Here is a 26,138-nt window from a genome sequence, read left to right as displayed (position 1 = left end):
TCTTCTTCTTCTTCTTCTTCTTCTTCTTCTTCTTCTTCTTCTTCTTCATCGGGTATCATGTAACCTAGCCTGACCTGGGAGTTGCTATGATGATCTTGAACTTCAGACCCTCCTGCCTTTGCCTCCTAAGTGCTGAGATTACAAGCTTGAACCACCATGCTGTTTTATGCAGGGTGGGGGATTGAACTCATAGCCTCTCCGCTGCTAAGCAAACGTTCTGCTAACTGAGCTGTATACACTCCCAGCCCTCGCCTCCTGATTTTAGTTTAAATCTCATCTGTTTGTCAAACCCTAAATCACTTTCTGTTCATCCTGTGGCACCATCTAGGGTCCGGCCACCCCCACCCCCATGACCTTTCCTCAAGGCTGTCATCACTTTAAGAAAAATATTGCAAATGTTCTCATTAGAAGACTAGGAATTGTAAGCAGCCACAGTTTTCTGAGATTCAACAACATACCCAACAAAAGCAACACAGGAAAAGAGGGGTTTATCTGGCTCCCAGTTCAAGGGTGCAGTCTACCATGGTGGGGAAGGTGTGGCAGCGGGAGCTGGAGGCGGCTGGTCACACTGCACCCACAGTCGGGAAGCAGAGCAAGATGAATGCTAGCGGTCAGCTGGCCTTCTCAGTTTTTCATTCAGTCCAGGACCCCACCCTATGGGATGGTCCTGCCCACACATTTCAATTAACCTGATCTAGAAAGTAGACATGCCCAGATTTGTTTTATTTCCATGCTGATTCTACATGTCCTCAAGTTGATAGTCAAGATTAGCCACCAAAGGTGGAAAAAGCCACCGTGATGATCAGTATCCATCCTCACGTCCTTGGCGCTGTCCCCTGACACAGCAGCTGGCCAGAGTCCTTCCTCTCCTACAGAGTGGGTCTATGCTCTGTCCTGCTATGTGGATGGCTAGGTTTGTTTTCAAATAGCACTGGGCTGTCTGCTCTGCCATCAGGGGTTTCTGTCCTGAAAACAGATAGACAATGTCTGAAAACCCAGTGCACAAGACTGGTGAAAATTGAGGCTTCTCTCCAGGTTTCTTGTTCTAGGGAAGATGAGTGAACTTAGGTTAGCCTTTGTGTGCACATGTGTGCATACGTGTGCACATGTGTCTGTGTGGAAGCCATGGTTGGTCTCAGGTGTTACTCCTCAGATACTGTCTACCTTGGGTTTGTTGTGGTTGTGTTTGTTGTTTGTTTTGAGGCAGGGTCTCTCACTGGCCTGGAACTTGCCCAGTAGACTTGACTGGCCAGCCAGCAGGCCCCAGGGATGCTCCCGCCTCTGCCTCCCCAGCGCTGGGATTGCAAACATGCTTCACCTCACCCCTTTTCACATGAGCTCTGGGAATTGAACCCAGGTCCTCCTGCTTGAGAGGCGAGCACTGTCTGGACTGAGCCATCTCCCCAGCCCTGGTGCTGTGCATGTACCAACTCAGCTTGTTTCCAGTGTCTCACTTTCCCAACCTCCCACAGCTCTCGACACACCCCACTCCTCCCTGGAAAGTTTGATCTTTTGTCTCCAGCGTGAGCAGAAGGGAAGAGAGTCCCTCTAAACCAGGCTGGTCTGATCTCAACCTCCAGGTTGTGACCCTTTGACAGACTTCTGTCTCCAAAAACATGTAGATTATGATCCCTGAGAGCAGCAAAATGACAGTTATGAAGTAGCAAGAAAAGTAACTTTATGGTTGGGGGGGTCATCATTACACGACAAACTGCGTTAAATTAAAAGGTTGCTGCATTAGGAAGGTTGGGGACCACTGAATAGAAGGTGAAGAAAGGCAGGGCTCTCTGCAGGAGCGGATCTTTTTTATTTTCTTCCTGCATGGAAGAGTGAGCAGAGCGAAAGAAAAACAGGTGAAGAGCGAAGCAGACACCAGCAATTAAATAACCACAGTGAAAATGATAGTGGACGGACGTGCCAGGACTCGCGAAGGCCAAGGGCCTGCACGCTAGCCTACTGGCGTTGCTAGAGCTATGGTTCTCCTTAATTAAAACTCATCTCTCAAGCAGCAGAAATTTTATGGAGCATCTTTTGTTAGATAGCATTCTGGTTCTCTGTATTTGCATTTTGAAGCTATCTGGCTTTTAGAGACCTAAACACATATTTTCTCTGGTTTAGCAAGATTGTAAAGCTGCTTGCGTCCAGAGAGCTAAGCCCTGGGCTAAACACCAGATGGATTTTGAATACATCTAGATATCACTGTGTGGTCAAAAGCAAGTCACAGGCGACCTTCCCTCTGTTTGGACGGAGTGCCACCTGCAGGCCTCCACTTTGCTAAAAGAAAGCCTCAGCCCCAGGTGTCAGTGAGCTCTGCTTAGGGCTAGGTGTGCTGTTTCAGTACTGTCACCAAGTGAATGGTGCACCAGGAAGCCAGGACTAGCACTCAGATCAGCAACAGGCCACCAGGGGTCTCTGCTGGTCACTATTGTCACCCAGTGTGTCCACTGTGTGGGTTTCTCACCCCAAGTGAATTTATCCTGTTTCTTGCAGTATGTAAATGAGCCCACGGAACACCCTGTATCTCGCGTGTAACCACATTTGTGCATGCAGCCGAACCCCACCCGTTCTTAATTGATTTCTGCACAGAACCCTCTATGGGTCTGATTTATAGACAAGGACAATGTCTCTCATGGCCAAGGGTTGTTTCTCACACAAGGGTTGTTTCTTTTGGTGAACAGGTGCCTGCGTCTTGCAGGCCACCCTTACTTTCTAAGGGGCACATTAGTGTAAAGGGTGGGCTGTAACTATGACCCAGAAGTGCTGGTCTGATGGCAGCTGTCTAGCTAGGCCTGTAAAATAGGCATTTGTAAGGGGGTCAAGGTGTCCTCACTGAAGGCAAGAGAGACGCAGTAGGCAGTTTTGCATGGGGCACTGGGGAAAGGGTGAAGTCTGGCACTGATGTTGTAAGTTGGACTGCTTAGCATTTCCTTTGGAACAGAAAGGAGCTCTTGGGTCAGGGAGGTGGCTCAGAGAGTAAAGCTCCCTCTCTGGAGCCTGAGAGCCTGGGTTTGAATCCCCAGGCGGCATGTAAAGCCAGGTGTGTTAGTGCACTTCTGTAATCCCTGCACTCCCACCCAACATGGGAGGCAGAGGCAGAAGGATGCCCAGATTTGCCAGCAGATAGGCCAGCTAGCCTGGTGTACAGCACAGTAAATAACAAAGGACACCCTGTCTCAAACAAAGCGGGAGGCAAGGACTGGTACCTGAGGTTGTTCTCTAACCGCCATACACATGCTGGCATGTGTAAGCATCTGCATTCCCACACACACACACACACACACACATACCCCTCCCAACACACATGTACCCCTAACACACACACATGTACCCCCAACATACATATACACCACACACACACACACACCGACATACACATACACACACCACACACACATAACCCCCAACATACACATACACCACACACACACACCACACACACACATAACCCCCAACATACACATACACCACACACACACATACACCACACACACACATACACACACACCATACATATACCACACACACACATACAGCACACACACACACATACACCACACACACACACACACACCCCAGCACACACACACATACCCTCCAACACATATACCACACACATACATACATCACACACACACACATACCCTCCAACACACACATACACCACACACACACATATACCCTCCAACAAACACACACACACACACACACACACACACACACACACACATGGGATTTTTTTTTTAAGAAGTCTAATGTTGAGATGGTGATCACACAGAGACTAGTTTGTGTGTCTTCCAAAATCTGAGGCAAATTCTGGAGACAGACAGGTCCCTCTGAGCTGTAGAGTAGAGGGACCACGTCTTGGATTTGGACCTCAGCAGCACCGGTCTCCTCGGCACAGGTTCAAAGGCAGCCCCTTGCCTGTGTTCATCAGTACTTCCGAGGTTTAATTAGCAACCATTCCCAGCAGACTCCTCCTCCCCATTCCTGGCCCCCTCTGATCTGACGGGGATTGAACTGGAGTCCTCAGTCACTCTGCAGTTAATGGAAGCCACCATCCACATCTGAGCTTTCCTCACCCCCACCCCTGTCACCTGAGCCTTCCCACTTTGGTCTCACGACACTGGGATTGCACGGCTTTCCTTGAAGCACTCTGACACCAAACATATTTTCTTTTTGCTAAGAAGGAAGGAGATGCCTTGACCAAATGGCTCAGTGGTGGGTGACCCTACAGGAGACCCTGCCAATATTAGGCATGCCTGCCCTCCCCCGATCCAAAAGCGGCTTCCCTTGGGGGAAGCGAGCCCGGGAGAGGGGTCCAATAGATTCCAGATGTGCCTTCTACACTAGCAACTCACTTTCTCCATATGTCGGTTTAAAAGTAAACAAACTATAAAAAGAAGAAAAAGGAGGGAGAAATATCTCTGCTGTCTAGTGTGCCCCCTCCATGTCCCTCCCTTGGCCCCTCTGCTCCTCTCCTCTTTTTTATTCTTCTTACACTCCTCCTTTCCCCTTTCTCAAAAATCTCAGAGAAAAAGACATCTCCCTTCGTCAGAGGAAGGGCTCCTTCCAGAGATGTCAATGACCTTATCCTCCGAACCAAATTAAAGCATCCAGTATTTGACAGTGAGCAACATTTCTTGGAAAGCCAGAGTTTTTCGGTCTTGTTTTGCTTTTCATTTAAAAGAACCAAGAAATGACATAACCAGAGGGCCAGCTCACGGCTTCCACTCCTGGAGACTTCCTTTGCTCATGAATCCTCTCACTCTGGTTTTCTGACTGGACCTCACAGAAGGAAGGCTTCACTCTCCTGTCCTCCCACACTGGGCGTGCTGAGCTAGGGCCATCAGTAAGCACCCTGTGAGACAAAGGTTACAGATGAAAGCTGGGGAAGGCTCCCTGTTTCTCCTCCTTTTCTTCCTTCAGGCATAGATACAAGTGCCTCTGCCTGGTGGGGCTTTCCACGTGTCCTTCTCATTAGCAAACAAGATGATACACAAATCCGGACGTGGTCCAAGAAACTCCAGATATGGAGGTCATGTCTTAAGAACATTGGGTGCTCTGTGAACATCTTGAACGTCAAACTGGTCTGTAGAAAAGCATCGGATCATGGATGCAAGATCTAACTTTGTTTTATATTTGTTTTTCCCTTTGCCTGAAAATCATGCTTTTCAAATTCTCCTTACAGTGCTGTTTCCCAGCAAGGACAGGGCATCAACTTACTGCCAAGCTTTCCAGAAAACGAATGTAGATCTGTGGAAATCTCTTCCCTCAGGAAGTTAACAATATGGGCTAACATGAGATATCTTGCCCAGGAAGTCCATCCCTGGTCACTTCATGTCCTATCTAGTCCTCACGATAGCATATGACTTCTGAACGGACACAGGGGGAAACTGAGGTTCTTAATGGCAGAGCCTGCTGAGGCTGGATAGGAGGCATCTGTCCAGCCCGCCCCTTCAGGGATAAGGTTTTTATGAGTTGGTCACTTGTCATAGGTCCCTTAACTAGGAGGTGCTAAGAGCCTCTTGGTGTCTTTATAGCCCAATTGCTTGTAGCTACTGGCATTCCAATACCAGTCTGGGAGCTTGGGTGAAATGTTTAGATAACTCTAAAGACGGGACTAGAAAGATATTAAAATCCAAGGGTCACAGTCAGCCTGCTGAGCATCTCTTCCACGAGCTTGCGGGAAGGACACCTTGTAGAATGCTATAACGTTGATCCAAAACATAGACACAGTGATAAGTCTCAATGAACCCCAACCCCAGATCCCAGCTAACACAAGCAGCTTGCTCAAGAATGGCCTTCAGACTTTGATGGAAAAGGAGGGGTTCAGAGACTGCAAGGGAACCCCAATATTTTCAAGATTATGATGCACTCAAAATGTTTATTATTCTTGTAACAAAAACATATATACCCATAAACTGTAGGCATTGAGGAAGAAATCTGTGTAACAAAGTATCATGCTTTCCAGAAAAAGGACCAGTCCCTGGTTTGTGGGAAGCAGGTCATCAGGCCAGTATATAAAGCTTCACAGAAAATGAGAGGCCCTACATCCAAATATGGTAGAGAACCAGGAGGGTCTCAGTTTGGTGTGTGTGTGTGTGTGTGTGTGTGTATAAAGAGCAAATGGCATCGAGGAGACGCTAAGTTATTATGATGTCTTTCTCCCCAAATGGTGGCGGGGGTTTCCTAAGGGCAGGCTCTGCAGGTGGACCCTCTGATGTATGAGGGCACACTGACACTAGCCAGATGTGAGCATCTGCCAGTCTGCAGATGGGCAGATCCAATATGGGGGCCGATGGCAATACAATATTCACCTCAGCACTGAGCTCTGCACCCCTTAAGAAGCTTACAGACCTAGATTCCTCCACAGCTACCCAAAGAGAGCACACGCACACACACAGACACCACCACCACCACCTCAACCAAATAGCCCGGACCACGGCCACAACTTGCCAGGCATGTACCTGAAGTATGTAACCCTTCGCTCCACTTTCTAGGAATTACGTTCTCTTGATCCTGTCTGCCTGGTTTTCATCTATGAGGGATGGACCTTTGAATAGATACATTTTTGTGGGTGGTGATATGCAATACCAGAGACTTGTGACTACAGATTTTAGAATGAGGGACTCTAGAGGTTTTGAAGGAGGTGGGTGCCACAGGGAAGAGTCCTCCCCTCTGCTCAGGATGTTACATAAACCTTACTGTGGTGTTCAAAGCAAAGTATTCCCTTTAAACAGCTGACAAAAAGCCCCTCTTACATTAAATCTAAGGAATGTGCCATCAGGATTGTTCCAGGCAGGAGAGACAAAGAAGGACGCTGAGACCATGGACAGGCTCATGGTTAATGGCCACCCTTCCTTTTCTTCTTCTATCTCAGTTAAGAACATATGACATACCAATTTTCCCTGGCAACCTCATTACCTCTTTGCAGGCACCTTGCCTTCTAGCTCCAGGCCTGACACTCCTAATTGCCTAGTTTGAGACGTGCTAAGAAAACAGGAATTTTGTAGCTAATAAAACTTAAAAGAATGATTTGCTTTCTCCTAGAGGGAAAAACCACAGCCATTTCCAGTGCCCAGGTTTTCTTCTCAGGAGAGTGTTTTAACTTCTTAATTAGCCAAGTAAAGCAAAGACCTTTCCCTTGGAGAGCCTGCTCGTTCCGGTCAGGGTTTACAAACATATTTTAAAAGCCCTGGTTGTTAGTTAAAAGAACCCTATACTTCTCCATGAGCTCCAACAGGCGGCTATATCCTGTTCTTGGGTTATGAATGGCCTGGTGAACAGGAGGGGGTGGCCGAAGCGAGGCACTCGCAAGCCCAAGTCACTGTGGAGCCCCGACTTGGTTGAAATTTTATCCAAAAAGTGGTTCAGGTGGACCCCCAGCCGCTCATCCCGAGACTCTGGTTTGCACAACCCGCGGATCCGGTCCCTCCGCTCACCTCGTTCTCCTAGGATCATTTGGGCTGGTTGCATTGCTGCCGCGTCTCAGCTAAGACTCCAGTCTAGGGGCTCCTCCGGAGGTCGCTCCTGGCCTCAGGTTTCTCCGGCTAGGCTTGTCCAGCCACCTCCGCTCAGCACCCGGACCTTGTCGCCTGCCTCTGAACTTGTTCGCCCAGACTCTGCCCCAGAGGATCCGAAGGCAAACTTTTGCCACTGCCCTCCGGGGCGGGGCCCAGAGTCACCCCGCCTCCTGCCGCCCCTAACCCAAGCTTCAGAGCTTCAGCCAGCTGGTCCCCAGATACATCCTGGTTCCCAGCCACGTCCCTGCCTGGGGCTAAGTCCCCGCCCAGTCTCTCTACTAGTCCGCTGCATCTGCGTTGTCTGGACCCACCGACTCTGGCTGGGGCTCTTCAACTCTCTGTATTCCCTCTGCCCCTATTCCTCCACTGATCACCTCCTCCCACTCCCAAACCTGGACACTGACCCCAGGGTCCTGCGTCTATCCCTCTAATTTTAAGTGCTCCAGGACCCAGCAACTGCAGATACCAGTGCAGAACTGGGCTTGGGTAGATATCTACCTAGGTGGCCAGAAGGATTTCAGTGGATTCTTATTAATACTGTTACTCGCCTCGAGAAGACTAGTGTTAACCATACTATCTTTAACCTGAAATTAACTGACTACCAGCTTGAGCTGGTAAGCTAAGCCCCCTGCCCCTCCGGACTCCCGCCCCTGCCCCTGCCCCTGCCCCTGCCTCGATCCCTTTCCAAGCTGCAAGGCAGGGACCCCAGCCTCTTGTACATTTCAGGACCTGACTCTTGTGCCTTGTGTACCTTAGTTAACCGCACCCCAGTCTACTCCTGCGCTCTGGGCAAGCCTCACCGACCATGTGGGGAGAAATGAGAATCTTTGGGGGGAACCGCATGCACAATTGTCAGTTACAAAGGAAATGCAAAAGATCTCCAAACCAGCTTGGGGAAGGAGAGGAGAGAGGAAGCAGAACGTGGCTAAATTCCTGAGCAGGCAGGTCCAGGCCCCTGTTACCTTTTCTTGCATGCTTTCTTGGGGTTCCTCTGGTGTGTTAAGGCAACCTTTGGCTGGTTTGGGCCGTCTCTGTCATCTGATGAGTAACATAAGCCCCCGGGGGTCACACAAGCCAGGCTGCAGGGCTCCAGCTGTCTTGGCTGCCCAGGACCAGCATGATTCCTCTGAGCTCTGGTCCTACTTGCCTGGCCTTCCACCTTTGCCGAGTATCTTGGATACAGCTGGGCAAAGCTAGTTCTCGCCCCAAGTGCAACGAGAATGAGCAGTTTCAGTGTGCTTGGCTCCTACAGCATCCAGTTAAAGAAGGAAGAGGTAGCTGCAGTTGAAGATGCTTCTGTAGCTGTTTCTGCAGTCACTTCCTGAGGCCAGGGTAACAGCACAGTCTCTTGGTCACTGTGTCTAACCCCACAAAAAGGCCCGTGTTCTGGCTGGTTCCTGCTGTGTCATCATTACTGCCCCGGCTGGCAGAGGTGTGTTTTTACGGCATCTATATCTCCATTCCCCAGATAAATGGTCTTCTGCATAGAACAGGGTGACCCTGAGTCTCTATAGCAGCTCTTCCAGCCTCAGACATCAGATTCCCACAGCCTGAGCGGTACCAGGGCTCTTACTGCTTGCTAATGACAGTCTTTCCTAAGAGCAATTCCACCCACAGCATCTCTGTGGTATCCCTGAAACCTGTCTTTCAACGAGGCTTCTTTTACCTCAAAGTTTCCTAACCAGTAGCAGCCATCTTCCCAGTCCAGGCTTCCTTCTCTCTAATGGAGCCCCCGCCTTGTTGTGATATCTGTTCTGATGCAGGCTCTAGTTCTCACTGCTGTGATGGAGGCCCCTCCCCTGTCTGCTAGGATGGAGACCTTTCCTCTGTGGACCATGTCAGCAGGTGTCTGATTATGCTCTGTCCTCCAGACTGAGCCTGACTCTTTCTGAGCATCCTTCTCAGCACGCTTATGAGAATGTTTGGGTGAGATGAACATCTGTCTGCTGCAGAATATGGCCGATCAGGGTGGGAAGGTTTTGTCCAATACCCATGGGCATGAATAGATTGTTCAGCAGACCAAGGGCTAATCCCGGTAGTTAGAGAGTTACCTTTGGCTTATCCACAACAGTGCATGTGTCTTCAGACTTGACTGGGGCCTTAAACCTTAGGGTTTTGATTTATTGCCTCCATGCATGAGTCAGTCCCTCCTGGCAAGTGTCTTTGTGCTACATGTGTGTTCATACATGTTTATATCCTGTTGCACTATATTTCTGAAGCACCCTGACACTTGGTATCATGGTCCCAGAGAAAAAGCTGAACTTATTACATATAGGTACCATGAGACTCTTGAGACAGTATTGGGGACTTGGATCTTGTGGTCACTCTGCAACTTGACAGACAACCTCAAGCCACTTCCTCTCTGCTGCCTTGCACCACACTGATTTGGGGAAAGATGGCTTTGTATTTGAACCTGACCCTGGGCTTGCAGAATGGACCATGGTCCTGCGTGCCACACAACCCTGTTTGGATGCACAGCCGTCCTTTGACTCACTGCCTCAGCCTTCATGGGGGAGTTCATTCCATGACAGCCATCAGCCAACGCCAAGTGACTACAGCCCCTTGTCCTCGTCACCACACTCCTACTCTGACCCGTCATCATTCTTGAGGTCAGCCAGGAGTTCCAGGAACTGTATTTCTCACAGTTTGTGTTTTAGAAAGATGTTGACAGTGTTCAGAGACACTTAGAGACATGTGTCTGTGTGGTGTGCGCTATGAGAACTCCTGAGATGTGTGTGTGTGTGTGCAGCATATCCATAATGAGTAGTGTGTGTGTGTGTGTGTGTGTGCTTGTGATGTGAGTGTGGTGATTAGTGTAGTATGTGACCTGTGCATCTCAGGAGTGAGTGTGTGTGTGCACATGCGATTGTGTGTTTGCACAGTGTGTTTGTATGGTGTTGTATGTGTATGTTTGTGATGTGTGCACGGTGTGTCTGTAGTGACGTGTGAGTATGTGTATGTAGTATGATATATGTGTTTGTATGTGTTTATATGTGATGTGGGTGTAGTGTGTGGTATGGCATGTGATGTGTGTTTATGTGTGCGGTATTTGTTATATGTGTGGTATGTGTCAGGGTATGAGACTATTACTGGTGTGGACAGCTGCCTTCTCATTCTATTCCGTGTCTCATAATTGAGTTGTTTTAAATGCACACGTGTTAGTTTCATAGTAGAGAAACCCAAATTTGAGGTCTTTATCCTACAATGACAGCTCACAGCTGTGTGCCAACGGCGTGCAGGCAGATCTCTTCGGACTTGGAGTTTGCATTGTAGAATATGATGGGACTTTCTTGTGTCCTTTGCTATGCTGTGTTCATCCCCTCCGGCACCCAGTCAGCCTGCAGCTGTGCTCAATGGCTTTATGCTGATCTAAAGGACAGGGCAGAGCTGGGCATGCAGCTCAATCGGGAGAGTGCTTGCATAGCATGCAGGAGGTCCTGGGTACCATTTCCAACAAGGCAGAAACTGAATATGGTGGTGTACATCTGCAATCCCAGCACTTGCCAGGCAGAGAAAAGAGAAAGAAGGACATAGTCAAAGCATTTTCCTGCGACAGGGCACCTGAGCTGACTGTCTTTGCCATTGTGCACCATGCCATGCAAAGATATCTTTGGTTACAGTCCCAGAAGTAGGACAGTTGAATCATAGGCTAGATCTATTTTTAGTGTTTTTTTTTTCTCATGGCATCTGTACTTCTTTACATTCCTGCAAAAAAATGTATAAGAATTCCCTTTTCCCCAAATCTTAGTCACTGTTCTATTGCTGTGAAGAGACCTCATGACTAAGGCAACTCTTATGAAGGAAAGCATTTAACTGAGGGCTTGCTTACAGTTCCAGAGGTTTAGTTCATTGTCATCACGGCAGGGAGCATGCCAGCATGCATGTCCTTGGAGAAGTCCTTAGAAACTGCACCCTGATCTGCAGGCAGAGAGGGAGACGCAGGGCTTGGCACGAGCTTTTTGAAACGTCAAAGCCTATCTCCAATGATGCACTGCTTCCAACAAGGCCACACCCCATCCCCAATCCTTCTAATCTTTTCAAGTAGTGCCACTCCCTGTTGACTAAAGAATTTAAATATATGAACCCACAGGGGTCATGTGTATGCAAATCACCAGACCCCATTTTTCTCACAAGCATTTATTTATTCATTTATGTTATTTTTATGTTGTGTGTGTGTGTGTATGAGACAGAGAGAGAGAGAGAGAGAGAGAGAGAGAGAGAGAGAGAGAGAGAAGTGGGGTTGTGACCACGTGTGCGTGTGTATGTGTCTTCCTCAATCACTCACTCTCTCTTTTATTTATGGATTTTAAGATATTCTTATTAGTTCTTTGAGGAAATTTATATATTTTGGCCATATTCACCCTCTCTACTCTCTCAGATCCATCTCCTATCTCCCTATCCCTCAGTTTCATGCCCTCTTTTTAAAATATCTAATAATTCACTCACCCTAATTTGTGCTGTCCACAGACTTGTAGATGTGGAGCTAACCACTGGAATCTGGTTGACCTACCAGGAGCCACAGCCTCATAAAAAACATCTCTTCCTCCCCGGGAAGCCACCAACTGCCAATAACTCCTCAATTAGAGGCGGGACTTAGGAACCCCTTCTCACTCCGTGCTAGAATGTTAAGTTGTTTTATGCAGGCAACCAGAGATGCTGTGAACATTCATGGGTCCTGTCCTGGTCTGAGACACCTTGGGATCTTACCGTCTTTCCACCCCTCTTGGGGTGGGTGCTGAGCTTTGAGAGGGTGTGGTCCAGGTGTCTGTCTCATTTGCAGGTGAACACCCCACAGTCACTAACCCTCCGCATTTTAACCAGATGTGAATTTATTTGTCAACCACCGTCCACGGCACAAAGAAACATCTTTAGATGATGCCAGAGAACTGCACTGGTCTATAGATAGAAAGACACAAACTCAGGGCAATTAGCGAACGGAATAATAGGGAGGAAGGGTTAAATGGGAAAGGATTGGAAGGGCAAGGTACACGAGGGGGTTGGAGGACGGATAACTCACTCTAGGGATGTTTGAAAAAGCCATATGGAAACCTCTTTCATAAGCCCCACATATGTGTATGTATATAGCTATGTATGTGTCCATGTAAGAGTTTAGTTGGAGTTATCCTACACAGGGGAGACTATGCTCATCCTAGAAGCCGTTGGTTGCCAAATAAACCTGTGATTTATTGGGCTAGAAGTATCTCTGAGATTCCCAAAATAATATGGGCTATTGACATTACTCTTGCTTGCCCGTCTGCCCACCAGAGCTCGATGGTAAGAACTGATTGTTTAAGATACCACAAACACTGGCTGTCACAGACATGGAGAAATCAAACTGGGTACTGACCAGGAAGCTTGCTTCCTGCTGCCTAGCTCTCTTAGTACTGGAAGGTTCTATGCAGGGCGCAGTGTACAGGGTGCAGGTGTCCCCCCTCTGTGTGTGTGTGTGTGTGTGTGTGTGTGTGTATGCACATGTGATGTCTTACTTTGCTGTGAACCCTGTGAACCATCACTGGTCAGATAGCTGACCAGTGAGGAGTTTGAGCAGCCTAAGGTTGCAATTAAAAAAATGTGGGTATGAGGATCTGAACTCAGATCCTCTGGCTCACACTGCAAGCACTTTGCAGACAGAGTCATCTCCCGAATTTGCCTCCCCCTCCCCGTCCCCTTCTCCTCCCCTCCGCCTCCTTCCCCTCCCTCTCTACCTCTCCCTCTCCTTTCCTCTCCCCTTTCCTCTCCCCCTTCTCCACCTCCCTCCCCATCTCCCTCCCCCCTCCCCCTGTTCTCCCTCCCTCTCCCTCCTACCTGAGTGTTTGTGTGGCCTGCATGCAGGTGCACAAGTGTGTGCTGTTGTTTCCACAACCTCAGGTCCTTCTCACTCTCCACCTTATGTTTGAGTTCTTTTTTGTTTGTTTGTTTGTTTGGTTGGTTGGTTGGTTTTTGTTTGGTTGGTTTTTGTTTGTTTGTTTGGTTTTTGTTTGTTTGGTTTTTGTTTGTTTGTTTGTTTGTTTTTTTGAGACAGGGTTTCTCTGTATAGCCCTGGTTGTCCTGGAACTCACTCTGTAGACCAGGCTGGCCTCGAACTCAGAAATCCGCCTGCCTCTGCCTCCCAAGTGCTGGGATTAAAGGCGTGTGCCACCACTGCCCTGGCTCCATGTTTGAGTTCTTGATATCATTTTCACCCGGATCTTGGAGAGCCCACTAGGCGGGGCAGGCCGGTGAGCCCCAGGAACCCACCTGTCCTCCCTCCCCAGCGCTGGGATCTGCAAACCATCACACCAGGCTTTCTAAGTGGTTTCTAGCCATCGACTTAGTTCCCTCGGCTTGCACGCCAACTGCTTTACCAACTGAGCCATCTCTACGTTTTATTTATTTCTTGATGATAACCACGGAGACTGGGGTGGGATGGAATCTTGCGGTTTTGTTTTTCGTTTCGTCAGTGCCAAAAGGTATTGAACATTTTAAAAATATATTTGGCATCTTGGGAGAAATGCTTCAAGTTGTTAGATCTGGAAGTGCTTTCTAGAACTTCCATCCCAACACCAGCAAGCTATAGCCCTTTTAAGCATAAACACACTAGGAAAAAGATCTAGATACGCTGGGGGCAGAGAAGGAAGACTTGCCTCCCCCTCCCCAGGAGCTGGGGTTTTGGGGGCTGCTTGGATTGCTTCAGACACTCTTTTGTGGGGATCAGAGGTATGACAGTGGTTTGCAAGTGAGAAAACAAGGCTCAGAAAGAGGAACTCATAAGAGCCACACTGAGGATGCTAAGTGGGAGAGCCAGCATACTGTCACAGAATCATAATCTCACTTCCGCCCTGGTTGTTCAGCTGGCGACAGCTCCTACCCAGCAATCCTACTCAGAACCAGCTATTTAACACGTGAAATCTCAGGAGCAAACGAGTTGAAACTTTTCTCAGCAAACAGCAGCCTGGGGCATTAATTCAAAGAGGCAGCGTCCAGCCACGGCATCCCCGGGACGCAGGACGCCTAGCTGTGCTGACTGTAAAGTAACCTTAGGACTTGGCAGGGGAATAGTTAACTTCCCTGACACAGTGGGGCTTTCATCTTTCACAGAGTTTTCAGACTTTCAGAGGCAGGTTGGCAGCAGATAGAGAACCCAGAACCCAGCCAGGGCTATGCGCATGCGCCTGTTTCCAATGATGCTACCTGGAAGACCTCTGCTTTGGGTGTGGGTGGCCTGGATTCCCACCTCCACCCCACCCCCACTCTCTACACACACAGCAACATCATTTAGACTAGTAAAGTCGCTGCAGAGCTTGCATGAGAATACCACAGCCAGGCAGAGCACACTTCAGCAATCGGGGTGGGTGGGAGTGGGTGGGGTGTGGAGCGGTGCTTTCTGTCAAATCATTCGTCTCAAAGTGTGTCTCTGGATGCCACACCTGGGAAATCATGGTGGGAGCTGGCTGACGCGGGGCGCTTCGTTTCCAGACAGTTCCCAGAGGAAGTAAACTGCGTCATTCAACAGAAATGCCCGTTGGTGCGCCGGCGCTGAGCCACTGAAGGTGGATAGGAGCAAACCTGCCTGTCTCCTGCTGAAACTAGTTTGATGCTCGCTCCCACTGTGCCCTTGGGCTTCTGAACAAGTATCTGCAATGTTCTGGAATAACTTTGCTTCTTCTTGGCCACCAAATGGTTTGGTTAGGGGTGGTGGTGGGACGCAGAGGGTGGAGATGAATTGAGAAGCAGTTGTCAATTTCCTTCTTCCGAACATCAAAGGCGGCTGCGGATGACAAACTGAAGGACAGAGGGTTTGATGAAGCAAGAGGAGCCAGTAGCAACCAAGGCCAACCTGTTGCCTGTGTGGGCAGGGCCTTTACAATGAGTTCACACACACACACACACACACACACACACACACACGGAGAGACAGAGGGACAGGGTGGGAGGGAGAGAGAGAGGGAGAGAGGGAGAGAGGGAGAGAGGGAGAGAGGGAGAGAGGGAGAGAGAGAGAGAGAGAGAGAGAGAGAGAGAGAGAGAGAGCTCTCAGAACAGCCCTAGGAGGTTCGCTTCAGACTAAGACAGGAGACAGAGAGCCCTTGATTTTGCTCTTTGATGCATAGCTGGGGAGAAATGCAGCCGTGGTTTCACTTTGGCCCTTGTTAGGATTCCTTCCTAGTCCAGTTGCAGTTTGCTGGATCTATTTTGATTACATTGGGAAATTGTGGTCTTCGGAAGACGTGGGTTGACCCTTTTCCATGAATGACCAACACCTGGTTTGGGGATTAATGTCGTCAAGTTGAGTGGATTTAGAACCACCTTCGGAGTGTCTGTGAGGGATTTTCTAGACCGGGCTTCTTGAAGTGGGGAAACCCTCTCTAAATGTGGGGAGTGCCACCCCGTGGGCTGGGGCTCTAGAATGAATAAAAAGGAGAGGGGAACTGAGCACCAGCACCCATGCCCCCGCCCCATTTCCGGACTATACACACAGTGGGACCAGCTTTCTCCCACTTCTGGAGTATAGGCATGGTGGGACCAGCTTCTTCATGTTTCTGCCTTCCTGCTTTCTCCACAATGGTGGACTAACCCCTTTCCTTGAGTCACCTTTTGTCACAGCCATAAGGACAGCAACTGGGTCCCCTGGAGTGCAGGGATGAAGGGAATAGGAGGGCGGGCCCTTGGCAGATGCTGGACCTTGCCGTTTCCTATGTAGCTGAGCTCTGGGCCCTCGTTGGCTGGGTTAGAAGATTCTAGATGGAAGCCACAGGACCCCTTTGAGCGGTCCTTGCCCTGAGGATGGTAGGGCAGGCTGTGCTACTACACTGAGGGGAACACTTCCTCTCCATCCCTCTCGACTGACACAGAAAGTCTTTAAGCTCTGTGGGTCAGCACCTTCTGCCATCCTGAATACAGAGTTCGGTACCTGGGCATTTAAAGAGTCATGGAAACTCCACCGCTTTGTACAGACACATGTGTGAGAGGGTCCCTTCAAGGCTAGTTGACTAGAAATCATGTATGGATTTGTTTAAAACAATCATAAACCTTTCGAGACACTGAGGAAAATGTGAGGGGAAATCTCAAACAAGTTAAGTCTTCTAAATCGTCACTTCAAGAACACCAGAAAAAGAATGACAGCAGAGACAGTAAACCAAAAAAGGGTTCAATAGAGAGAGCAGAAATTCTGAGAGGTGAGAGACATCAATAGAATACACATAGTCATCAGTTGAGAAATCAGAGTTGGGGAGGAGGGACTCCTGGGACAGTGGTATTGGTACAACCTCCTATATCCTCAGTGAGATGACCCGATTTATTGAGAAGTGAAGGTTCCAGACTGCTACCTCTCCCAACAGAAAATTATCAAGAAAATGGAACCAGTAATTTGCAAACCTTCAAAAAAAATCATTAAAAAGGGAATTTCAATCTCTGGAGTGTTTCATCTAAAAAATTATACCAAACAACTCAGCAATGCCATAAAACAGAAAGATGAAGAGACAGGGGTGCTTCCTAATGAAGACAGGGCTATCTTGACTCCGAAATCACACAAATACGATAGGAACAAGTGCCACTTAACTCACTTCACAAATAAGACACAAGCGTTCTGGTTTTTTTGGTTTTTTGTTTGTTTGTTTGTTTGCCAGAACGTCTCATGTAGCCCAGATTGGTTTCAACCTCACTATGTAAACCACCTGGAACCCCTGCTCCTGCTCCTCCTGCTTCCAGAGAGCTGAGATTTCAGCCAGGTATCACCATATCCTCTCTCTCTCTCTCTCTCTCTCTCTCTCTCTCTCTCTCTCTCTCTCTCTCTGTGTGTGTGTGTGTGTGTGTGTGTTCACATGTATACTGCTGTGATGCAAGGCACAAGCACTGTACCCTTTAAACTACAGCCTTGGCCCTAGACATGTACCCTGACCAAGACTTTACATCTTCTACAAAAGGTAACACAGAGAAGGCCATAGATCCCGGTACAGTATAAAGCTTTACAGCACATGTGGATACCATAGGACAGGTAACAGAGTGACCAGGTATGACAGGATCTCTAAAAGAAATATCAATGAACCAAACCTCATCAAAATGGAAATGTTTGCTCAGCAGAAAAAGACCTGCTTGAGAGGGTAGACAGCTGAGCTACAGTCTGAAAGAAATATTTGCAAACCACAAATCTAATGAGGAACTCATATCTAGGATATATAAAGAACTCATTAAAAAAATTGAGAAGATTCAAATGTGGGCAGGAAATGCAGAGGGGTCACATGGATGGAAACAGATTCATGACTGGTCATGAGAGACGTGCAAATAAAGCCCCAGTGATCTGCGAGGATAGCTCACTCAGACACTGTCCGGCCAGCGGTTGATTGCAGAGGGAACAGAAGACCTGTCTTTCTCCAGTGGGACTGGGAAGTGGTACAGACTTTCTGGAAAACAACAGGGAAGTTTCATAAAACAGAACAACAAAAACCCCAATAAATATAAAACTATACTTTTGATGCTAAGCACTGCACTCCAGGACAGGCGGCCCAGGGGAGCTAAAAACCAAACATGCCCCAGGAGAATCTGTGGACTGTCCACCCGAAGCCCCCTAAGTGATTGATCACACAGAAAACCCAAACTGGAAGGAGTTAAGACATTTCCGGCAGAGAACCGTTACATGAATGATTGTCCCTAAGCTGTGATGATGTAGCTCTGTCCCCTGCTACACGACAAGGTCCGAATGGAGGGCTAGGATGTCTCGTTACATGGAAACGTCAGTTTCTAACCGGCACATTCTGTAACATCCAGTTTCACTTTTATAATGTGGGGAGAAGAAATATCTGGTTTCCAGGGGCTAGAACTGGGGTCTGGTGATGAGAGGGGTGGTTGTGACCATGAAGGGCAAACCATGACACCCAGACATAGTTCTGTCTCCATGTGTATGTGTGTGTTTATGTGTTTATGTATGCAGAGGCAAGAGTGCCAGTCCCCAGGCATCCTCCACCTCCATGTTTGAGACAAAGTCTCTTATTGGCCCCATATGTATTGCTTAGGCTAGGCTGGCTGTCCAGTGACACCCAAGGACCTCTCATCCCTACCACCATCCCAACCCCAGCACTAAGATTATAATAAGCACATGACACTAAATGCAGCGTTTTAAAACTTGGTCTCAGGGGGTCAAACGCAGGTCCTTATGCTTTCAAGGCAAATGCTTTACCGTTCGTTCGAATTATCTCCTCAACCAAGTTCTGTGTCAATGTCATTGCAGTGGTGACATGAGTCTACACATGTGGTAAGAGTCTCGGGACCACACACACACCACACACACATGTGCACTCACACATACATGTGTGCACACACACATTCACACACATACACACCTATATACACATGCACATGTACACCCATGCATCTATATACATAGACACACACACATATGCTGTTTCTTGTCCAGCTCTTTATTTGAGGGTTGTAGTATACTAAAATTAAGTAGAATGTGAAAGGCAGACAGATATTTTTGATTATGTCCTTATCTCTGTAAATTCCTGTGAACTTTATAATTGTTTCTAGAAAGCTAAAGTTTGAACTAATTAAAAGAAATCAGAAAAAAAAATTACTTTTCCTCCTGGTTAGAGACTTCAGAAGGGACGATCCTCAGTTCCACCAGCTGTTTGAGGCATGTCCCACCCTAGTGGCCTTCCAGTGAGGGCACAGAGTTGGTGTCTCTCATGAGGCTGGTGGGTGGCAGAAAACCACTCACGGGCATCCAAGGGACCGGGTTTGGAAGCATGCTGCAGTGGCTGCCACTTGTGGTCTCCATGGGAAAAACTTACATCTAAATAAACTCTTTGGAGACCAGGCAGTGTAGGTCTTAAGATGCAAATGAGACGCTCAGAACGGGCCGTGACTCCACCTTGAGATAGAAGTGGGGTTCCCACCTGACTTCTGGGTTCAGTCACTCGTTTCCTTTTGCTTGGCCTAAGTGTCAAAGAGGAGAAGCATAACGCTGATAAGTTTTCCTAATTCATCTTTAAGAGTCCATCTGTACCTTGGAGATGTGAAGCCCTCCCTGTATGCTCACTCTTCCTTTCTTTGACCGGAATCTGCACCGCTCTGTGCAGTTTATCCAACTCCCTGGAATCTCTTGTCAAGTCATGGAGTGGAGTCCACTACCTGGCTGTTAGCTGACTGTAAGATCCCAAAGCTACCACACAGCCTGTGGAATAGGTGTCAAGGGATCTGTGATTGGCTTAACCAGACTTAGCTTTTCATTCAGTAGTAGATTTCTGAAGTCTCCTAGGAGCCCTGTCACTGTCTTTCCCAAGTAGGCAAGGGTGAGGGAGCTGGAGGCAGGCAGGAAGAGCAAATGGGACAGCCTGTGAGGAGGGATGCTCAAACATGACATCTCGGGTTATATCCTCCCATTATGATGAATCATGCAAAATGACCATTTCAACGGTTAAGGATGGTGTGGAGGGTCATCTCAAATGCTTCAATCCAGCACAGTCACAGAATAAGAGACCTTTGTCCCAGAGCCCTCTCTCCAGCCAGAGCACCAGAGACTTCCTCTGTCCCCACACCCTTCCTCTCTCCACCAGGTCTCCTTTCTCCAGCTCTTCCATCCCAGCTAACCACAATGTTTATCCCGTTCCCAGGAGACAGTAGTATTTGATGTGGTTTGTAAATGTGGCCCTGTAGACTCAGTGGAAACAGCTCAGACAGGAAGCCGATGGCATGAACCCTTCAAGTTTCCAGTGATGTCAAGAGGAGGAGGAAGAGACGGGCATCCTTGCACGTCCCACATAGGCCAAAAAGTTGGGAATCCTTCTCAGGTAGCCCACTGGGCACTAGGTTTGAGTTTCTTATCTGTCCTGCCTGTGGCTGTTCTCTCATTTTCTGATGCCCCTTCACAAATAACTTCCCAGGAAAGAGACCTCGACAGTGAATTCTTGGGTGGTACAAGCTCCTATTTAAAATCCCCTCAGACTGGGCTGATAGTTTGGCTGGGTATCAAATTCCAGAGTGAAAGTCATTTTCCTCAGAATTAGCACAGGTCATAAGTTTTATGCTTCGTGTGTTTGGTGTTTGTGTGCATGTGTGTGTGTGTGTGTGTGTGTGTGTGTATGTGTAGTATGTACTCATGTACATTTCTAGTGTGGGTATACATGTATCTAAGTGTGCACATGGAGATCAGAGGTCAACATTGAGTGTCTTCCTTAATTGTTTTTGAGACAAGGTCTGTCACTGAACTTGAAGTTCATAGCCAAGGCTAGGCAGGCCAGCCATTGAACCCTAGGGAGCCTCCTGTTCTCACCTTCTCTAGGTCTGTGATTACAGGTATGTGGAGGTGTGCCTGGCTTTTCACATGGGTGGTGGGCATCAAACTCAATCCATGCTTTCGAGGCAGTGGCCCTAGAGCTTCCCCTTGTTGGAATCCATTAAGGTCATTCTGCACTTTGTCCCTCAGAACTGTTCTGATGACAGTGGTGAAACTTGGCCACTCATTTGTTCAGGGCCAGTCTCTTACTCCCTATTTCCTTCTGGAATGTTGAGTTCCTGTATTTATTCTATAATTTTGTTTGCCTTTATTGTTTATCTAACCTTTTGTTTTTAAAATCTAATTCCTAGGATATTTGTGTGTCTATAAGATATTTTATATTTGAGCCAAGCAGTGGGGGCACATGTCTTTTAATCCCAGCACTTGGGAGACAGAGGCTGGCAGAACTCTGAATTTGAAGCCAGCCTGGTCTATAGATTGAGTCGAGGACAGTCAGAGCTATACTGAGAAACCCTGTCTCAAAAACAAAACAAAACAAAAATATATCTTATATTAACTAATATTTTGATCTAGTTTGTGGGACACGGACGCATACATGTGTGTGTATGTGTGTGTGTGTGTGTATACACCTTATCTTAGAAGGCCCACACCTTCTAGCTCAGCACTTCAGAGATGAAAGCAGTAGGCTCCCTATAAGTTTGATAGAAGCCTAGGCTTCATAGTGAGATCTAGGCCAGTTGGAGCTATAGCGTGAACATTAGGTCAGCCTGCTCTATAGAGTGAAATCCTGTCTCAGAAGCAAATAAATCACTAAAATAAAACAGAAAATGAAAATATTTTTAGTTGAACCATTTTAAAAATTTCAGCTACTTAATGTAAGTACATATATAATACATATATGTGTTTATATGCATTTATATGACACTATAGGTCCCTGTCATCTGTCTGCTTCCCTATCTAGCATTTGGGGGAGATTCACATGTACAAAACACCATAAAAACACGTGCTGTCTTTTATTTCTTTTCCTTTCTTTCCTTTTTTTCTTTTAGAATTCTTTTCATTTTTGAAGGCAGGGTCTCCTGTAGCTCAGGTTGGCCTCAAACTCCCTATGTAGCTGACCTGAACTCCTCATCCTCTTGCCTCAGCCTCCCAACCGCTGGGATGATAGGTTGGCCCACCAAGCCCAGCTCTTTCTGTAGCTCTTCTGGATTTGTTGATGTGTCACTTTCTCTGGTCCTGTGCTTTCACTGTTTATGTCTCTGATACTCATCCTGTTACTAGTTCTGCATCCCTCTACGACCAACCATTTGTTACTAGTCCTGAATCCCTCCACTATCCATCATTTGTTACTTTCCCTGCATCACCGCACTACCCACCATGTGTTACCAGTCCTGCATCCCTCCTCTACCCACCATGTGTTACCAGTCCTGCATTCCTCCACTACCCACCATGTGTTACCAGTCCTGCATCCCTCCTCTACCCACCATGTGTTACCAGTCCTGCATCCCTCCTCTACCCACCATGTGTTACCAGTCCTGCATCCCTCCACTACCCTGCCCTTCTTTGTGTCAGTTCTTTCAAGCAGGAGGAAACCACGGTGTTGGTGACTGCAATCCCTTGTTTGGTCATTCAGTCATGTTCTCTGGCGATAGAATCTTCTGGTCTTCTCACTCTGAGATGCCAGTCTGGTAGCAAGGGAGGGACTACAGATTCCCTGCCTCGCTTGACTTTCCTGTGGTAACTCCTTCCCCAAGCTCATCGCTCCAAGGTTCTATGGGTCCTGAAGGTACTTTGAGAAGCTGACCAACAGAACCACCTGTGCAAGCTCAGGAGTTGGCGTCTCTTGAGTTGTCACAGCTGTTTCCTTGCCTGCATTCACTTCTCTCTGCAGAAAGAGTATGCTGAGCTCACTCTCTCCGGGGTTTCACCGCCTTGCTTTTGCCTTTGCTTTTGCTTTTTCTGCTTACTTTGATCTGCAAACCTCAATCTGTTGCTACTGCTGTCATTTCTCATAATGGAGAGAAGGTAAATGGCTGTGTGTGTGTGTGTGTGTGTGTGTGTGTGTGTGTGTGATCAACGCAGTAGGCTCAGAAGGAAAGTCTACCGCGCTTCACCTTCAGGGGAGCAGTTCTCATCTCAAGCACCAGTGACAGGAGGACCCCTCCCCCCACACGTGCCCCGCCCTTCCTGCTGCCCCCACACCGGCCCCGCCCACCCTTCCTGGGGCCTGCGGGTTCTCTCTCCTTTATGGGGAGCTCTGCTTCCCTTGCTCTCCTCCTCCTGGGAGCTCCTATCTCCAGGACAATGCTCTAATCCAGCTTTGCTGTGGCTAACCCTAGCCTCCTGCCCCTAACTCTCTCTCACTCTCCTTTTCAGCTGATTGCACCGCTGTAACCGCACACTCTCGGTGGCTGTTTCTTGCTTGCCCTCCAGCTGCTCAAGTCCTTTGCTTTGCAAATGTCTCTAGTTTTCCCTGTGGCGCACCCTGACTAGCCCAGAACGTTTACAGTTTTACTGGTCCTACAGACACATACACACACCCCTACACCTCTCCAATCACACTCATACTGATGTCAAAAGGATCTTTTAAAATGTCCCTCAATGCCAGGCGATGGTGGCGCACGCCTTTAATCCCAGCACTTGGGAGGCAGAGGCAGGCGGATTTCTGAGTTCGAGGCCAGCCTGGTCTACAAAGTGAGCTCCAGGACAGCCAGGGCTGCACAGAAAAACCCTGTCTCGAAAAACAAAAGCAAACAAACAAAAAGTCCCTCAAGGGACCTCTCCCCCACCTCCTGGGGCGAGGGCCTCCCTCCTTCGTGGGCTTTTTTGAATCAAGTCAGTCTCCCACCTTCTCAGGGTGACTGTGTCTACACCTTTGGAAAGCTTACACTCGGTCTCCTGCCACAGGACCTTTGCATGTGCTGACTCCTTCCTTACCACCTTAAGTATTAGTTTTCACTTTGATGTTTTTGTTTACTTTTGAGACAGGGTCTCAATATGTAGCTGAGGGTAACTTTGAATCTCAGCCCTGCATCTGGATTTACAGATGTGTACCACCACAACCAGCTGGCTTTCCTTTGTACTTCACCAGGTTCCACAACTGCTTTCCGTTAGCTCTTCCTACAGGAAGCCTTCCTGGCCATGTCTGCTTTGCTCTATATTGTCTTCTGTCCATTTGAGAAATGAATGCTTCTCAATCTCTCCTATGCTGCCCCCACAGCTGGATTCTGCATCAATCTGAGGACCCAAGTCCCTTTATCAAGAGGGCTGTGTCTATGGCCCCTGAGCAAGGTGCCCTGAGGGTCTGTCTGTACCATTAAAGCTAGTCTGGACACGGGATAGGATGGGGTGTTTGTGACTCTTATGCCAGGGGCGCACAAATCACTTTCACTTTCTGGATTTGCATGCAGATGTCTCCTTTCCTCATCTTTGCAATCGAGGTGTGGGAGGATGTGTGTGCTTTCCTGATTATTTTTTTTTACGTTAAATGTCAGTTTTCTTTTTAAGTTGGCTGTTGACTTACACGTAAGAGCAGAGACTTCAGAATGTGAGACTATTTTCAATCTGTCCCAGTCCTCCACCCGCACTGAGAACCAGTGCTCAGGAGCCCCGGGAAATCACCTGGGGAGTCCCTGTGCCACAGCCAAGCCTGGAGGTGGGGGGTGATCAGCTTGGACGACTCCCAGGGTGAGGCAGGGAACTCAAGTGTGAACAGATGTGGGGCTTTGCTGCTGAGGTACAGTCATCTTCCAGAGGTGGTCTCCACTCATCAGGTTAGATTGGTGGCTTGGTCTAACCTGGCTGGAAGGCAGCTTACACTGGGAATCAGCTGGGAAAGCTACAGTACAGAGCTACAGGACCGCAGAGAATTTAAGGGAAATATAGAGGAACCTAGAGATGGGTCTTGACTCCAAGAGGCCAAGAAGGAAGAGAGGGGCAAAGGTCCTGACCTCCTATGCATAATCAACATAGTCTCTGACTTTACTGGGTTCTAATATAGGGCAATTTGGAGCATGCTCCTTTGGCTAAGTGAAGTTCAGGCAAACTAAAGGCACCAGTTTTCACAAGGCACCACCTTTCCTGTGGTAATCCATCAAGCTGGAAGCTCCATGGTTTTCTATTCTCTATTGCCTAAATATGGAAACCCCAGCATCCCCTCCCCAAACTCTAAACATGTCCACAAGATACCTGACGCTGAACAGACAATGATGCACAAACCATGTGCGTTCAATAGATTCGTGCAACACCATGGGGCCGAACATGTGCAAATTCAGTCCTTTCAAACCAACAGCTACATTGACTAGCATTAAGTACACACACACACACATGCACACGCACACGCACACGCACACACACGTACACGCACATGCACACATGGGTACACACATGAGGGCACACAGCCACACGTACATTTCATCTATAAAAATCTGGCTCTCTATTCAAGACTGTAGAAATAGTTTTGCCTAGTTTTTTTTTTTTTTAACAATTCAGCTGTTTTTACATTTTTCTTTTTTCCTGTCCTTGATTATTCGCAGACCCATGGAATGATAATTATTATTTACAAAGCAAACAAAGCCTTTGGAGTAAGACACTGAGTGCTTTGAGGTTCACTTCCTGTGTGGAGACTCTGGCTCCCTGGCTCTGAGACACAAGAGAGCACCAGGAGGCTCATGACAGGCAGCAGAAATAGGCACTGGGAAGGTGTCCTTGCTCTTTGAGAAAAGGCAAGAGTAAGTGTCTAGTAAGTGAGTGAAGAAATTTGGAGAGTCTCTGAGGAATGAAGCTGAGGAGAGAGAAGATGGCTGTCATTGAGAAGCGACCCACTGCTGAGTTCATGGGCCACAGGGAATGGGGGTGGGACAGGATGATGGCCTGCTGGCTGCAAAGTATCCTCAGAGCACTAGAGAGCAGGGCTGCCAGGCCTTCTCTGAGCTTCTGTGAATTGCTGGACACTTCGATTTTATAGCTGTGTTTTTAGCACAATCCCCCCCACACACACACACACATACACAAGGAAGTTTTTCACCTTTAGGGTCCTAAGGGTGGCTTCGAAGTGACAACTGGTGACCAGAAGGTCTGAAGAAGCTCCCCTATTGCAGATTCCTTAACACCTCTACCTCCTCCCCAACCCATAGCAATCTCCAAAGGACAAATGGCAGACATGGTCTGGGCTGTGAGATCCAGCTGTCGCAGTGGACAGGGACTGTGATACAGGGCGTGTCAGCAGGCTTTAGGGTAAGGGGCTGGGAGATTCCGTATGCAGAACTTGTCTGTCCACCCAGGTCCAGAGTCCAACTCTAAGGGTAAACATTGACCAACAAGGGACAGGGGGCATGTAGGCAAAAGCAAGTGGGGATTAGGCCCTGGAATTTCCTGGAAATGTCTGACGATGGCAAACGAGAATC

The 26,138-nt window shown here is 48.1% G+C and overlaps 1 protein-coding gene across 1 annotated transcript in view; it reads right to left on the bottom strand.

The window, feature by feature from the left end:
- The window catches only part of S1pr3 (sphingosine-1-phosphate receptor 3), a 12,746-nt gene extending 5,137 nt beyond the window's left edge, over positions 1-7,609 (bottom strand). Inside the window, exon 1 of the mRNA XM_028772068.1 lies at positions 7,443-7,609. The gene's annotated coding sequence lies outside the window, so the exon portion shown is untranslated. The remainder of the gene's footprint in view (positions 1-7,442) is intronic.
- Between the last annotated feature and the right edge of the window lie 18,529 nt (positions 7,610-26,138).

Source organism: Grammomys surdaster, unplaced genomic scaffold, assembly GCF_004785775.1.
Source record: "Grammomys surdaster isolate TR1022 unplaced genomic scaffold, NIH_TR_1.0 211, whole genome shotgun sequence".
Classification (NCBI taxonomy): domain Eukaryota; kingdom Metazoa; phylum Chordata; class Mammalia; order Rodentia; family Muridae; genus Grammomys; species Grammomys surdaster.
This window is presented reverse-complemented; position numbering and strand designations above follow the sequence as displayed.